General features: G+C 52.4%; 1 long non-coding RNA gene across 2 annotated transcripts in view; it reads right to left on the bottom strand.

The window, feature by feature from the left end:
• LOC139081592 (uncharacterized) overlaps positions 1–15422 on the bottom strand; it is a 116537-nt gene that overhangs the window by 57133 nt on the left and 43982 nt on the right. The gene's annotated exons all lie outside the window — the stretch shown is intronic.

Here is a 15422-nt window from a genome sequence, read left to right as displayed (position 1 = left end):
AATCGACAGAAATCCCTGTCCTCCTGAAGCTTACGCTTTAGTGGGAAAGAAGAGCAAGAAACTAACAAACAAATAAGTAAATATTTAATATATAATACACATAATTTTCTGCCATGCAGAAAAATAAAGCAGGGTAAGGCAGCAGAAAGTGGAATGGTTCCATCTCAGGATGCACAGGAAAGCCTCTCGGAGGAAGCGACATTTGGACTGAGACCTGAATATAGTAAGGGAGAGGGCCAGGTGACAGTCTGGGGAAGAGCGTTCCAGGCAGCAGGAACAGCAGTGCCAATGCTCTGAGGCAGGGAGGCACTTGGCTCCAGGACCAGCCTGGAGCCCCTGTGGCTGGTGTGGAGTGAGCAGGGCCAGGGTCGGGGGATGAGGTCAGAGGAGAAGGCAGGGCCAAGGCCAGGAGGGCTTTGTTTATCAGCATAGGGAGTTTGGGTTTATTCTAAGTAATGGTTTTGAGCAGAGGAGTGACATGCTCTGATTTATGCTTTTAAGATTCCGCTGCATGGGGAGTTCACTGCCAAAGTGGGGTGAGGAGAGCAGTTCTGAGGCTGTGATCGTCATTCACCACATTGATCCCCCTGCAGCCCCACCTCCAGTTGTCATCCCAGAGCCAGGCACACAGTATCTAGCTCCTTTCCTGTCTCTCCTCCTCTCCTCTTCCAATCTCCAGGGTTACTCCCCACGCTCCACACAGGGGGCTGCCAGCAGCCTGCTCCAAGGGGTTTTTTCAGACTAGACCTCTCTGAGGCATTCTGTTCTCTGTCCCCTTCTCCTGTTGGGACTCTCCACTCCCTGGGCATCTTGGCACTCCACGTACCACCTGGGGCCCCCACATGGGGTGCGAATACAGATTCCTGGACAAGGGCCACTCTCCGCCATCCTTCTCCCCTCCTCCAGGGGCTCCTCTCCCCTGCCTGAGGCATCAGTTCTGCCCCAGGTCCCTTTCCTCTCACTCAGACCGCATTCCACTGTGACACCCTCCTGCCACTGCTGCTGGCACAGCTATTGCACTCCCTGGTGAGTCATTCCATCACCAGTGTGCACCAGATGCCCACATCGGGCCCTCCTCTGGGTGAAGGTGAATCAGACAGACTGAACCCCTGCCCTGAGGGAAGTCACATTCCAATGGTGGAGACAGAAAAACACATAAACAACTTTACGATAGAATGATGGGGAGTGATGAATGCTATGATGAAAACTGAGGCAGAGGAAACAGACAGGGAGTGATGGGGTCAGGGGCTCCTCCAGATAGAAATCTGAGTTATCTGAGTACTCAAGCCCCATGAATGTCTGAGGCAGGCAGAGAAAAGAGCAAGTACAGAGGCCCTGAGGTCAGAGAGGAGCTGGTAAAGAAGGCCAATGTGGCTGGAGCAGGAGCAGGATGAGGCTGCCTCATGAATAGTTCCAGACTCTCCTCTTTGCCTCAGACTCCGTGTCCTGTGACCATCTGGACCTCTCCAGCTAGAGGTGAGCTGGGCGTAGCTGCGACTCCTCTTTCTCCCTCACCCCACACTCCTAGCCAATCACAAGTTCCTCTAAACCCCCTTTAAAATACTTCTCCCATCTGTCTCCTCTCTTTCTGGGTCAGGCTCTCACCCTTGTCATGTGGCTATTGCAAAGGTCTCCTGGCTGGCTGACCTCTGATCAGAAAGATGATGCATACCTAGAGGAAGCTGAGTGACGAAGGCAGCCAATAACACCGTCAAGGGAGGGCTCGGTCAAGGGAGGGCTGGACTGGCTGCAGGAAGCTGGAGGGAGCAGGGCAGGCTTCATGGAGGAGGGAAATCCCATCTGCTCCCAGGTCAATGACCATAGACAGATGGGGTCCCCAAATCTCTCCTCCAACACAGACCTTGCTCCAGAGAGCTAGCCTTGTCTGCCCCCCTGGGCTCTTGCTTGCCCTCGACGGCCCCTCCGGGGACTCAAAGTGAACTTGTCCCAGTTTTCATTCATCATCCCTCTGCCGCAGACCTGCTCCTCTCAGTAACACAGCCCCACTGACCACCTGCTTCATCAGAAACCTGGGAGCCACGCTTGATGCTTCCCCCCTCCACCCCTCTGCCTAAGCAGACACCAAGCCCAGTTAGCTGGAAAGAGCCCTGGGTGGCCATCACGTGGTTCAAGCCACCCCTGCCTCCTACCCTGACTACATAAAATCACCTCCTCACGGGGCTCCGGGCCTGCCCTTGCCCTCCTCCAGTCTATGGTCTACACTGTAGTCACTATGGACCATCTAAGGTGCAAATCTGCTATTGCGAGCCTCCGCTATAAACCTTTCATCGACTTCTCATGGCTCTTAGGATAAAGTCCAAACTGTGTGAGGCCCCTGGGTAACTCCCAGCCTCCTCTCTCACCACTCCTTCACACCCTCTACCCCAGACTTTATGTCCAACTTTCAGTTCCTAGAATGCACCATCTCTTGTGTCAAGGCTTCCTACTTTCTGCTTTCTCTGGTCCCAACGTCCTTGCTGCCCCCTCCTCTCCATGGTTCCCTTGCCTACCTAACTCCTACTCACTCCTCAAGAAATCAGCAGTGTCACCTCCTCCGGCAAGCCTTCTATGATCTTCTCAAGGCTGGGTGAAGTGCTCCTCCCAGGTGTTCCCCTAGCACCCTGAGCTCACCTTGCTACATTGCAAGTACCTATGTATGTCTCTGTGCCCTCTGTAAGCCTGGCAGGTCCACGAGGGCTTATCTTGTCGAGGTTGTTGGTGGTGGAAACCTCAGTTCTTGGCCCAGAGCTTGGCACACAGAAGGTGCTCAACAAAGATTTCTTGAATGGATGGATGGATGACGTGTGAATGGAAACGGGGTTTAAAGTATGGGTGCATCGGAAAGGAAAAGGCATTCTAGCATAGGGAATGATGGAGCAGGTGCTCAGAGGTGAAGCTGTGGAGATGGCCATGGGCACTGTCACACTCAGGAGCAGAGGAGGCCACCCTGATTGGAGCCGAGGGCATGAGGGGAGTGAAGGACGATGACGTCAAAAAGAGAGTTTGGAGCCAAGCTAAGGCATCTGGACTTTATTCTAGAGGCAGTGAGGAGCCTCCCAAGGTTATCAGCAAGCTGTGACATGGTCAAAGACACACTCAGGAACATCTATCTGGTGTGGCCTGCTGGCTGACCTGCAGGGCCCAGTGGAGAGAGGAGAATTTCGAGACCACCTCCACCTTAGGGGGCCCCAGGGAGCCTGTTCTGAGCCCTTCTTTCGGCTGGCAAAACCTCGTCCAGCCGTAGGCTTCTGGCAGCCCTGGGCTGTGGAAGGAAAGCTCCCACCCAGAGCTTCCTCCTCCAGGGACAGGGGCTGATCGCCCTTCCTGGTGACTCAGCCTAGAGGGGGCAGCTCCAAGAAGAAAGTCATTGTTGACAGGAAGAGGGGTCAGATTTTCCTTTCCCTGGCAGGCCAGCTTCCTGGGTACCAAGACAGCAACACAAGACAACAGAGTGGGGAGGGAGGCCCCTGAATGGGCTGGGACCACGCCCGCCCCAACCCATGCTGCCCGCCTACCTGCTCGGGACCCACAGAACCACATGACAGACGGACAACCTGACAGCACCAGTTGTTGGTGAGTCAGGCAGCCCTGGAAACACTCTTACAGCCAGTTGGGGGTGTGTGAGGGCCATGAAGGAGAGAGGAGGTGCCATTCCAGGTTCCCAGGCTGGTCAGGGCAACGGGGCACACCAGCTAGAGCTGGTTCTGAGGCGTGCCTTCTGAGGGCAATGCTGGGGTCAGTGAGGTCATCAGAGTTGGGGTCAAAGTCTAGCAAGGCTTCTAAAGGAAGTGAGAATTGAAGGAGGAGACAGAAGGCTACAGGCCCTCAGAAGGGTGTGATCTGGAACTGGGACCGGGTCAGGAAACCAGTCCCTCTGACCCAGAAGCTGCCCAGAGCTAGCCCACTGTAGCAGTCACCATGGCAGGCTGGCTCCAACTCCAAAAGTTGTTGGAGTTTAGAATGTTAGGGTTTTAAAATTTCTGTAGAAGAGTGAGGTCACTTGTGGTGGCCTAGTTCCTGCGCGAGGCCATCCCACAGAATTCTGTGTGAGCCAGAACGTTTAGTAAGGGCAGGCTGCAGTGCCTCTGGTCAACAATGCTGTATTGTACACTTAAAATTTTGTTGAGGGAATGTCTCCTGGTAAGTGTTCTTACCACAAAAACAAACAAAGCAAAACACAAAGGGACACAAGGAAACTTTTGGAGGTGACGGCTTTGTCCATCCCCTTGGTTGTGGGGATGGTTTCCTGGGTATGTGCTTATGTCCAAACTCATCAAATTGTTTACGTTAAATACGTACAGCTTTTAGTACATCAATTATACCTCAATAAAGATGTAAAAAGAGAGAGAGAGAGACAGCTGCAAGTTTGGGTCTGGAGATAGGGAACAGAGGGGTCTTGGAGGGGATCTGGAATCCGTATGCACACAGGCATTTTCTCACCCAACAACAAGCATAGGAACATTGAACCAGAGGCCAGGACTTCTAAGTTCTCTTCCAGTTCCGTGGTCTGTCTCTGGGAGTGGCTCTAGGGAAGCCCACCGCATCCCCAGTGTCTGGAATTCCAACCTCCCCTGCACAGGAGGAAGTGGAATCCAGACCCTCTTGCTCACCTGCTGGAAGGTGGGAGGGGGGCACCTCTGGCTGCAGGCAGTGGGTAGCTGGCTTTAGCAAGCCTGGGACCCAGAGATAGATGCAAAGGGCAGAAACGGGTGCCACACCTGGGCTGAGGGCTTTGAGCCTGGCAGTGTGAGGAGAGAAAGGTGAGGAGGGAGCTGGACTGAGGGGTGGGACATTGAGAAAAGGAATATATCCTGGGAAAGGGACTGAGGATCAGGACAGAGAGGAGACATGCCTCTCCCACAGCCCCCGCAGCCCCCTGAATTGTCGATCGGAAGGAACCCGGATGTTCCTTTCTGTCCTGTCCTTCTTCACTTCCCTCCTCCGGGTCCTCCCAGGACTACACACCCTTCTGCTGGCTCGGAGCCGGGCTAAAGGCAGAAGCAGGAGCCCACAGCAGAGCTGGTGTGTCCCTCTGCCTGGAAGTGTCTTCTCTCTGTTGCCACAGAGCTTTCTCCTTGTCATGTCAGTCTTGGCTTAAATGTCACACCTTCCAGAAGCTATCCCTGATCATCTTCTAATGTAGACCAGCCTGATGTCACTGTCACAGTCCCTAATTCATTCTCATGACAGCCTTGACCACTACCTGGCATTCTCTCTTATTTCTTTCCTCGTTTGTTCCTGTACCCCCATCCGAAACGTGAGCTCCACCAGCCCAGGGACCCTGTCTGCGTTGCTCACAGCTGTACCCCCAGCAACTAGAACAGTGCCTGGCACAGAGTAGGTGCTCAAATATGTAGTTTATTCATGAATGAATAGTAATTGCTAACATTTATTGAGTGCTGACCAGATGCCAAGCACTTTCTTGACGTTTTAACTCTGGGTCAGCAAACTACGAGCCTCAGGACAAATCTGGCCCCCCACCTATTTTTATAAATAAAGCCTTATTGGCCTGCACGCCCATTCGTGTATGTATAGTCTAGGTCTCCTTTCGAGATATGGTGGCAGAGCTGAATAGTAGTGACAGAGACGGATAGCCAGGAAACCAATAATACTTACTATCTGGCCCTTTACAGAAAAGGTCTGCTGAACCCCGGGTGAACTCATTGAATCTTCTCCAGTACCACTGTGGCCAGTGCCAGCACCATCATCATCTCACACATGGCCCAGGTCACACAGTTAGTGAGGACAGAGGTTGGATTCGAACCCAGACAGTCTTGCTCCAAGGCCCCTGTTCCTAGCTAAAGCCTTTCTAGGAGGGGACAGGAAGGGAAAGGGAAGGTCAGGAGAGTCATAGACACGTGGGGTGGCCTGTAAAAAAGGAAAGGAAAGTGGAAAATAGAGGAACTTAGGGCAGCTGGGAGGCCAGCAGAGCCCTTAGTACCCTGGGCCATTGGCTTTGAGGCTTAGCCCTACTCTGAGACCCAGGGCTCTCAAATTCTGTTCCCAGAGCAGGAGTCCCACCCCTAAACACAAATAAAGATGCCCTTTCCTCAAACTGAAGACGGAGTGAAGAATATTCTCCATTTAGGACTTGAGGTCCCAGTGTTCTTTTTAAATCCCAAACCTTTGACCTCTGCGACTGCTGTCTCCATGGGAATCAACGATCCAGTGGTCTCTGAGTTAGCACAGGTGAGGGTGATTTCAGGTGCCTTGTCCAGGTAGGGCGGCCTGATCTGGACTTATCATCTCCTGGAAGGTGCACTCTGGTGGGGAGCAGTGGAAAAGCACCCCACTCCCAAACTTCTGGTCTCTGGAGGGTGCTTTAAAGTTTAACCAGCACTTCCACATTTGTTATCACGTTTGCTCATGACAAGACCCTGAGGAAGGAGTTACTTTTATCCTGTCAGAGAGGTTACAGGATTTGCCAAAAGTCACACAGCAAGTGGCACCAGACAACGGTTCTCCCTTTGGATGGATTTCTTGCTTATTAAGCAAGTTCCTGATGACTCACTGGCGAGCCTGATAAAGGGAGAGAGGCGATCTGGATGGGGACTTAGGTATTCGGTCCAATTTGTCCAACTGGTCTCTGCTGCATTCCCAGTAGCCAAAACCCGGCCCAGAGTAGGTCCTCTCTAAATATTTGTGAAGAGCATCAAAATGACGCAGCTCTGTTCTGGAAGACTTCCCAGTGTGGTGGAGGTGGTAGGGCAGGTGCACACATAAGGATAAAATGAGCTGAAGCATGACAAGAGGCCATCAGAGGAATACAAATGCCATCTGGTTCTGAGAAGGACGAATCCACGTGGGTTGGGGAAATAGGAATTCTTGGAGGGGCAGTGGCTGAGAGGACTTTAAAGACAGGTTTATTTCCACAGGTGGGGTTGGGGGCATAGTGACAGTTCTATAGCTCAGCCCCTGCCCACCTCGCCAGTCCCCTCCCCGTCAAACCCCCTGTTGTCCACACTTAGCCACCCCTGGCTACTCTCCCCTCTGCCCTTCTGCCCTTGTTGCTTCTTTTGCCTGGAAGGCCCTCCCCTCCTCCCCTTCTCTTCTTCTCTTGGCTCACCCCTCCCTGCAAGCCTTTCTAACCCCCCACCATCTCCTGGGACTCCCACGGCAACCTGGTCTTCCTGCCCATGACACTAACTATGGGCAGACACTGTAATCAACTGCTTACCTGCCTCATCCCCTCCAGCCCTGCTGGACTGTGAGCTCCTTGAGAGCAGGCTGTGTTATATTTTGGAAATTCCAGCAACTAACCTTGAGCCAGGCCATAGTAAACATTCAATAAAGATTTATCGAGTGGATGGGTATTCAATTTCATGGGGCCTGCAGGCAGATAATAGAAGATGAGGCTGGAGCAGAAGGCTGGGACCAAACTGAGGAAGGCCTGCCATCAGACAAGGGGAACACCTGGAGCCACTGTGGCACCAGGTGAGCCTCAAGGGTTGGGGTGCCCACTGACAGGAGCACCCTGCAGGGACAGGAGGGCTAGAGCAGGGAAGGGAGACACCAAGATGGAGGAAGGCCTGAGGGTTCCTCCAGCATCCTGGTAGGCACGCAGGCGTCCAGAGCATTCGGTGGGCCTGCACAAGCCCCCCAGGTCCGCTGGCACCTGGTTAATTGACAGAGCCAGTTCAAACCCTGCAGCTCTGGCTTCCTGTCAGAGCCCATGACCTCACCAAGTGCAGAGGACCTGTGACAGGCATGTGACCGAGCAGCCAGCTCTGGAGACAGGCCACAGTAGGATGGAAGGGAGGAGCTCTGCTTAGGAACAGCAGAGGGAGGGGCACTTCCAGAGGGGGGAATGGCCTGGGTTCTTAAAATCCATTCATTCACTCATCCATTCAACAAACTTTTATTGAGCACTAGTCTATTTGGGCCCTATGGAAGACAAAGAGGCGTCTCCATCCTCAAGAAGCTCATAGTTGAATTGGAGGAAGGGTAGGAAGTGTGCACACAAGGGGAGGCATGACCATAAGAGAGACAGAGACTAAAGCACCCTGGGGTCCAGAGGAGGGAGAAAGCATTCCTGTGGAGAGCAGTGGGAAGGCTTCCTGAGGAGGGACATTTCAGATGGCGTTAAAAGACATGATTTCAACAAGAGGACAGCAGGCCAGGCAGAAAGAGATCATGAGCTCCTAGGGGTGCGAACGGTGGCAGATTGGTCCTGTCCCTGGTCCCTGGTAGTACTCAGTAATCACTTATCTTGTTTGTTGAATGAGGCAGTGGACTTTCCCTGGCGCCTCCTCCTTCCCTCCCCACCTGGACCCGCCACAGATTGCTGGAACTCTCTCGACAGCTTAGTCTCCTGAGCCCCTCTCCTGCCAAGCCTACGTCATTCACCTCAAAGGGGAAACCTGTCTCCCCTTGACCCTGCAAACCTTTGCATCCTTGCTCTTACCCCTGCACTTCCCCGGGACCCCACCCCTTCAGTGGCCTCTGTCTCTCCATCTGTTTAGCTTCTTTCTTTCTGGGCTCCTTCCCTTTAGCTGATAATGTGGCTAAGTTTCTGGCACCCTTCCAACACTCCCCCCTCCCGCAACTTCCTGATTAGATGCTACATTTCCTGAGGACAACGGTCCCTGCAGCACCATATGTGCCTCTTTGTGGGCTCCTCAGAACTAAGGGCAGTGCCCTAAGCTCAGGAAACACTGAGTGGATGGATCTGATCCCATCCGCCTGCAGATTCCTCAGTGGCTCCTCAAGGTAAAGTCAAATGTTATGTGTATGACCTACAGGTGCCTGAGGAATGGGGCTGATCTGGTCTCTCTCCCACTTATGTTCTTTCTCCCCAGCTCCAATCATCCCAGAATAATTATGCTGCCCAGAGCTCACTACACTGTTGCTCACCTCTCCTGACCTTTGCATATGCTGTTCCTTCTCTCTGGATTGTCCCTTTCCCATCTCTGTATGTGGTGCACTTTTCTCTCTCCCCACCCCACACATCTCCTCCTAACACCCAACCAGCACTGGTGCTCTGCGTGGAAGCAGAGTGTTTACAAGCCTGAGGCTCCTTGAGGGTAGGCATGGGTCTTGTTCAATGATTTTAGCCCCAGCACCTAGGGCCAGGTGAGTGGTAGATGCTCCATAGATGGTCATTAAATGAGTGAGTTAATTAACGTTTGGAGAAATGTTAGTGATTTCAGAGGCACACGTCCAATTTTCCTCTTGATTCCTGGCTTCCACCTGCAAAAAGAGGTGAAACTCCCTAGGGGCACAAGGTGTCCCTGATGACATGAGCCCACAGTCCAGGATCCCCCAAAACTCAGCTCTAGGAAGACCCCTATTTGAAGTTGGCTTTAAAAATCAGGCATATAGTCGATAATCTTATCTTTAAAATTTCAAGGAAGAACCAGAATATGATTTCTATCGTTGTGTTCTAAAAATATTTTTTCTATGGTTTTTCTGCTTTCTTTGCAATAAAATAACTTTGGCATGACAGTCTTCTTACGTAAGTGAAAACATAGTTCAGTGAAATAGTGTTTTATGAGCTTTAAGGGAAGCAAATATTGGACCTAAGGCGAGAGTGAAGAGAGGGAAGAGGGGCTCGGGGAGACAGTTCCAGCCCGGAGAGCAGGCCAGGGCCTGGTGCCCAAAGGCTTGGCGTTTCCAGCTTCTCAGAATGTTGGCAGCAGAGTCCGGGATTAATCGTCCTCAATCAATCAGAAAATATTTATTGATTGACTACAGTATGGGGAGCTGCAGCCGAGTGGAGCAGCATGGAGCATGTGAGCCTGATTTACTTTCTGTGGTGAGTTCCTTCTGGCCATCTTACTCTTACTATTACTTCTGTGAATAATTGTAACTAACGCTCTGGAGCATCTACTCTGCAACCAGGGTCTGGTTATATCCTGTATTGACTTTTCACAAACTCTCTAAGACAGGTAGTATTATTTCCACTTAACAGATGAGGCAACTGAGGCTTAAAAGAGGTTCCTACGTTGCCCCAGTTCTCATAGCTAGAAAATAGCAGATCTGAGATCTGACCATGGATTTCCTGATTTCAAACTCAAAGTCTTTTATTAGCGATAGCCAACATCTGCATGAGGCTGCCAAGGATACAGAGTATTTTCCAGGAAATTTCTAATTTGATCCTGTCACTAATCATGTAAGGTCACAATTATTATAGTTCCCATTTTAGAGATGAGGAAATGAGGCTCCGAGCGTTCCAGCAACTTGCCGAAAGTCCCTGTTAGTAAAAGGTATATCCAGGATTTGAGCTAAAGCCATTTCTTCAAAAGCACACTCACTGCCTCATGGTGCTCCTTGTGCTGCGCCGTGTTGAGCACTGGACCACCTAGTTGGGACCCCCCTCCTCCCCCCCCCCCCCCCCCCGGCTTCTGGCACAGCGCTGGGCACTGCAGTCTCTTAGAAGGAATTGAATTCCTGGAACAGAATTCTCACCTGATGGCCCCAAAGAGCCTCACACTGCGCGCCTGACTGGACTCTGCCCCAGATTCCTGTCCCTGGGGGGAGAGAAGGGAAGGGCCTTCCAGGCTTGCTGGCCAGGCCACAGCAGGGCCAGCAGCCCAGCACCCGGGCGCTGGAATGCGAGGGAGAGGGCTGGGAGCCGTGCCGGTCAGAAGGCTTTCTGATGAATGGATCGATTGGTAGTTGCGGTTGTGGCAGCTGCGGTCAGGGGAAGGGAAGAGGCTCCCAAGGCACACGCCTTCCTGCTCCTGTCTGCAAGTCCCAGGGCTCCGAACAAGTAGGGGCACAGGTCCTATCCACCCCTCTCAGCTCCACGATCAAGCCTGCCCCCTGCCCCTCCTGGCCCCCAGAGCAGCGGGTCCTCCCCACAACACGATGCAGAGGAATGTCCGCAGTAGGAAAGGGGCTTTCCTCAGGTGGAAGCAGCCTTGGCCGTGCCCTGCTCCCCCGACCCCTGTCCCCGCGTTGTTCCCTGGCTAGGGCACTGCTGAGGAGGCCTTAGTACAGTCACTGCAGAGTCATGTTCTACTTGAGCCTGGAGTAGTACTGACTGGTCAACTTAGTTGGCCTTTCGGCCTTGCTCACCTTAACCATCATAGCTCTACCCCTTATATAGCATCCACTATATTCCAGGCAATGTTCTAAGCATTTTATACATAGTAACTCGACTTTAAAGAAGCCCTATGAAGAAGATGCCATATTATCCCTGTTTTACAGATGAGGAAACCGAAGCACAGAAAGGCTAATTAACTTACCCAGGGTTGCAGAGTGAGCCCGTGACAAAGCCGAGATTTCAACCCAGGCAGCGTGTCTGCAGAGCTAATGCTCTAACTGCCCCTGCTCCCCAGCTCTGCCCGTAAGGGCTGTTGCGACCCTTCTTACTCCCTGGGGAGAAGTGCCCAGCACCAGCCAAGGGAAAGGAGATTTCCCACCGCCGAAGGCCCTGGGGCGAGGCTGGGACGCTGACCCAGGATTTAGGGCAGTCACAGAGACGAGTGCTGAAGACTAGAGTGGGAGTCACTCATGCCTCTGCTTCCCCTCACATGGGGCAACCCTGGAAAGGCTTCTCCTCCCCACTCACACCCCTGCTCTGGGCCTCCCCCATCCCGTGCAGCCTGGTCCTCACATGAGGAAGGATCCTCTGGACTTCCCAGTTGGCACTGGGCAAACCAACACAGAGAACCAAGGCAAGGAATAGATTTACATCACACAAGGAGGAAGGAAGGGGTCTGTTCCCCAGCTATATCTGGGGCCAGAACTCTTCCCGCCCCAGGCTCTTCTCTGCTCCAGGTTTCTGGCTCCCTTCAGTGTCCTCCAGAAGCTAAGCCACTCTGGCCCATGGGGCACTTTGGACGTTTCCTCATCACCACTTCCTCACTTTGGACTGTCCCTGACGGGTCTGTCTCCCTGGCAGTCTGTGAGCAAGGAGAGCATGTCATTCAACTGACCGGGACGAGCACAGGGCCCAGCATGCAACAGGCACTCAGAAATGCTTCCTGCATTAACAGCTGAATACAGATGGCATAGCTTTTCACTTCCTGTTTCCAGGTAATGCTCTGCTCCATTTGCTCTGAAGTCATGCAAAACCAAAGACAGGAAGTGGGCCTGGACCGCTGGTTGGGCATGAGCAGACACATCATCCTCTTTGTGATTCTCTTTTTCCGATGAAGGTTAGAACAAACTTTCATTCTAGAAGGGTCCTCAGCTGAGGGGTTGTGACTCTAGGGGGTAGGCAGGGCCTCAGGAAGCCAAAACTCACTGTGGATAAAGTGCTTCTTAATTTCTAGGTTAGACTAGGTCAGCTCTGAAGAGTTCATGAAAGCAATCTGAGAGAGCCTGTCCCGCCCAGGCTGAGGAGTCGGTGCCCAGCCTGCTGGTGGCCAGAAGCTTGAGGCAGAGGAAAGAGCTGGGCCACTGATACAGACAGCCTCCCAGCAGTGCCTGCACTCCAGGGGCAAAGCTCCTGGTGGCATGGTCTTGAGCCAGCACTGGTATTTCTGTAGCTGCAGGCACAAGGGGGACAGCTAGCTCTCCTCCACCCAGGGGAAGGGGTGGCCTCAACATCGACATCAGTAATTTTCCAAAATATTGAATGTTGGCTCTTGGAAGTTCCCCAAATACAAGGCCTCCACAGCATCCCTGGGAAGCCAGCTGGCTGGGAGCTACCAGTCCCATTTAAATGATGGAGAAACCCAGTCCAGCAATTGCTGCCCCCACCGCCCCCTAAAAAAGGGCATGACTAAAAGGGCAGGCTGCAGTGCAGAAGACCCACGGGGGCAGGCTGGAAGACGGGCCGGTCAGGGGTCTAGCACACCCTGCCCTCTCTGCAGCAGCTTCCAGGAGCACCAGGACAGGAAAGCATCCCCAAGCTTCCAAGACTGCTGCTATCCACCCCAGTGAACTTCCCAAAGAGCCGTGGCCATTTGGTGGAAGAGAGAGAGAGAGATGGGGGAGTGAGAGACAGAGAGAGAAAGGGAGAAGAGAGGATGGTAGGGAGGGAGAGAGATAAAGGGAGAAAAGAAAGAAAGAAGGAAAGAAAGGAAGGAAGGAAGGAAGGAAGGGAAAGAAAGAAAGGAGCCCTTTGTGATACAAGTCAACTCTCTAGAAAAGATCTCAAGGGGAAATTCCTTGTCAAATAATTTCAAGGAAATGACATTTCCACAACCAGCAAATGAAGATTTCCTCCCACTTCCTGCCATCCATCTCATTTCTCTCTTTTCAGTCTCTCTCCTCCCACCCTTGATTCATTCTCCTGACAAGCAGGGTTCCTCCAGTACTCCCTTCTGCCCTCCTCGGGGTCAGCTGAGTGCTGCCTGCTGAATGATGCTACATTAGGAAATCACTGAAACCCCAATCTCGGATTGTTCCAAATTCCTCTATGCCTCCCCCAGGACCCAGCTCCGGACATGACTCCACCAGTAGTCAGCAGAGAGAACAGTTGCTAATCCAACACGGGACCCAGAATTTGTTCACACCAGGTCTCACTCCTGAAGCACCCCCCAAACTATGCCAATTCATGTGCAACTCTGGAGAAGATGGCTTGGCCTATCTGGGCCTCCATTTGCTCATCTGAGGCAATATGGGCTGGAAAAGCTTCTAGTTCTGTGGTTCCAAAACTCTGTGCCCATCGATGGACACACACAGGCTTGCATGGGTGTGAACAGCTAAGAAGCCCCATGCAAATGGACCCCATCCTGTTGGCTTGGCCCTGAGATCCAGCCAGGACCTGCCTGCCCAAGGTCTCCCAGCCAGCCAGCCAGGCAGGGGCAGCGGGCAGGAGTCTCCGTCCAGTGCAGGAGTGAGCACAGGAGATGCTGCCCTAGGGAGGCCCATCAGGCACGCCATAAGCTCTTCCAGCCTCGATTTCCACCCCCCCCCCTCTGGTGGTAGGGCTTATCTGAGGTCAAGCAGATTCACAACCTCCCCTTTTAAGGTCACAGAGAAGAACAGCTGTGAGTCCCACTGTGGAGTCGCGGTTTCCCAGGGCCTTGCTCATCCCTCTGCAGCTCTATGCAGCAGAACTTCCCAGCATCCCACAGTCTATGATTCCAAAGCGTTCTTTCACAGTTAAGCACTTACTCTGTACTGTTCGTTGCCCTAGAGACCCCAGATGTCAGCCCATTTGACCTCACAACCACTCCTTGGGGAGGGGCTTATCATTGCCATTGTACAAATGAGGGAAGGGGCTCAGAAGGATTAACGGCTTTGTCTAAAGTCACACAACAAATGAGTGGCAGAGCTGGCACTAAAATCTGCCATTGGGACTCCCAAGTCTACTGCACCATGTTGTGCCGTTGCTTAAGACCCATGTGAGTGGACAGATAAGAACAAGAAGAAGAATACAGCACTTAGGACCTCCAGGTCCTGTGCTAAACACTTTACAGACATCGTCCCATCCAGTCCTCAACACCTGGGTGAGCAGCATAAATTAACGTCTCCATTTTATAGATGAAGACACTGAGGCTGAGAGAAGTTTGTCCAAAGTGACACAGCAAATGACTGGGCAGAGCTGTCCAGGTCAGATAGCTTGTAAGTGGTGGAGTCAGGGTTCAAACCTGGGTGTGTAAAGAATTTCAGTCGAGGGGGAACGAGGATCCAAGCCTTGGGCTGACAGGCAGGATGGCTGCCTTCTGGAGACAAAGCTGGGTTTTCACATGGGCCTCAGTGAGCCCAGGGTGGGGGAGGGTTGGCGAAGGAGGGATCAGGTAAAATTTGACTTCCTTCTCAACTAGTCAAGAGCTTTATCTCCTCTAACCTCTTATCAGTCCTAAGAACTGTGGTGTCAACACATTATCTTAAACGGTTATTGTACAGGGACCACTTGACAAAACACACCCCGGGGGAAGGAAGCCTTCAACCTCCTTCCTCTGGCTGGGCTGTTCTCTTGCCTTCCTTCCTCCAGGCTCTGAGCATCCATCGCTGCCCCACACTCCTTATCTCTAACTGCCCCCAAGCCCATGAAAGCAGGGACCATGTCAGCATGTCAATCATCATATCCCCAGGTTTAGCACAGTGCCTGGCACATAGTAGCCAAATGGTGCACATTTGTCAAATGAATGATTTTCTAATGGCTTCATTGGACGCAATCACTATTAAGTGGGTACCTGTGATGTGCTAGGCGCTGTTGATTCTGAGGCAGGTGAACGTGGAGGAAGTCTCAGTCCAGGTGGGAGCAGAATATAACTATCAGGACTATCTAAATACTTTTTAGAATAATGTGGAGAATGAATGAATGACACAACTTTCTCAGAGCCACCATGAAGGAAGGAGCCAAGTCCACTAGGAGCACAGGAAAGGGAATCATTGATCTGCCTGGAGTCGAAGGCTTTGCTGGTGGAGGATGCTGTGTGATTTCAACCTTGAAGGACAAGGAGTTTGCCTTAAATACAAACGGGGAAAGAAGGATTCCAAGCAGAGGGACCAGTATGAGCAAGGGCTTGCGGATGTACAATTACTGCTTGGGGCTGGAGCAAGTGACAAGAGATGCC

Source organism: Equus przewalskii, unplaced genomic scaffold (assembly GCF_037783145.1).
Source record: "Equus przewalskii isolate Varuska unplaced genomic scaffold, EquPr2 ChrUn-13, whole genome shotgun sequence".
Taxonomy (NCBI): Eukaryota; Metazoa; Chordata; class Mammalia; order Perissodactyla; family Equidae; genus Equus; species Equus przewalskii.
This window is presented reverse-complemented; position numbering and strand designations above follow the sequence as displayed.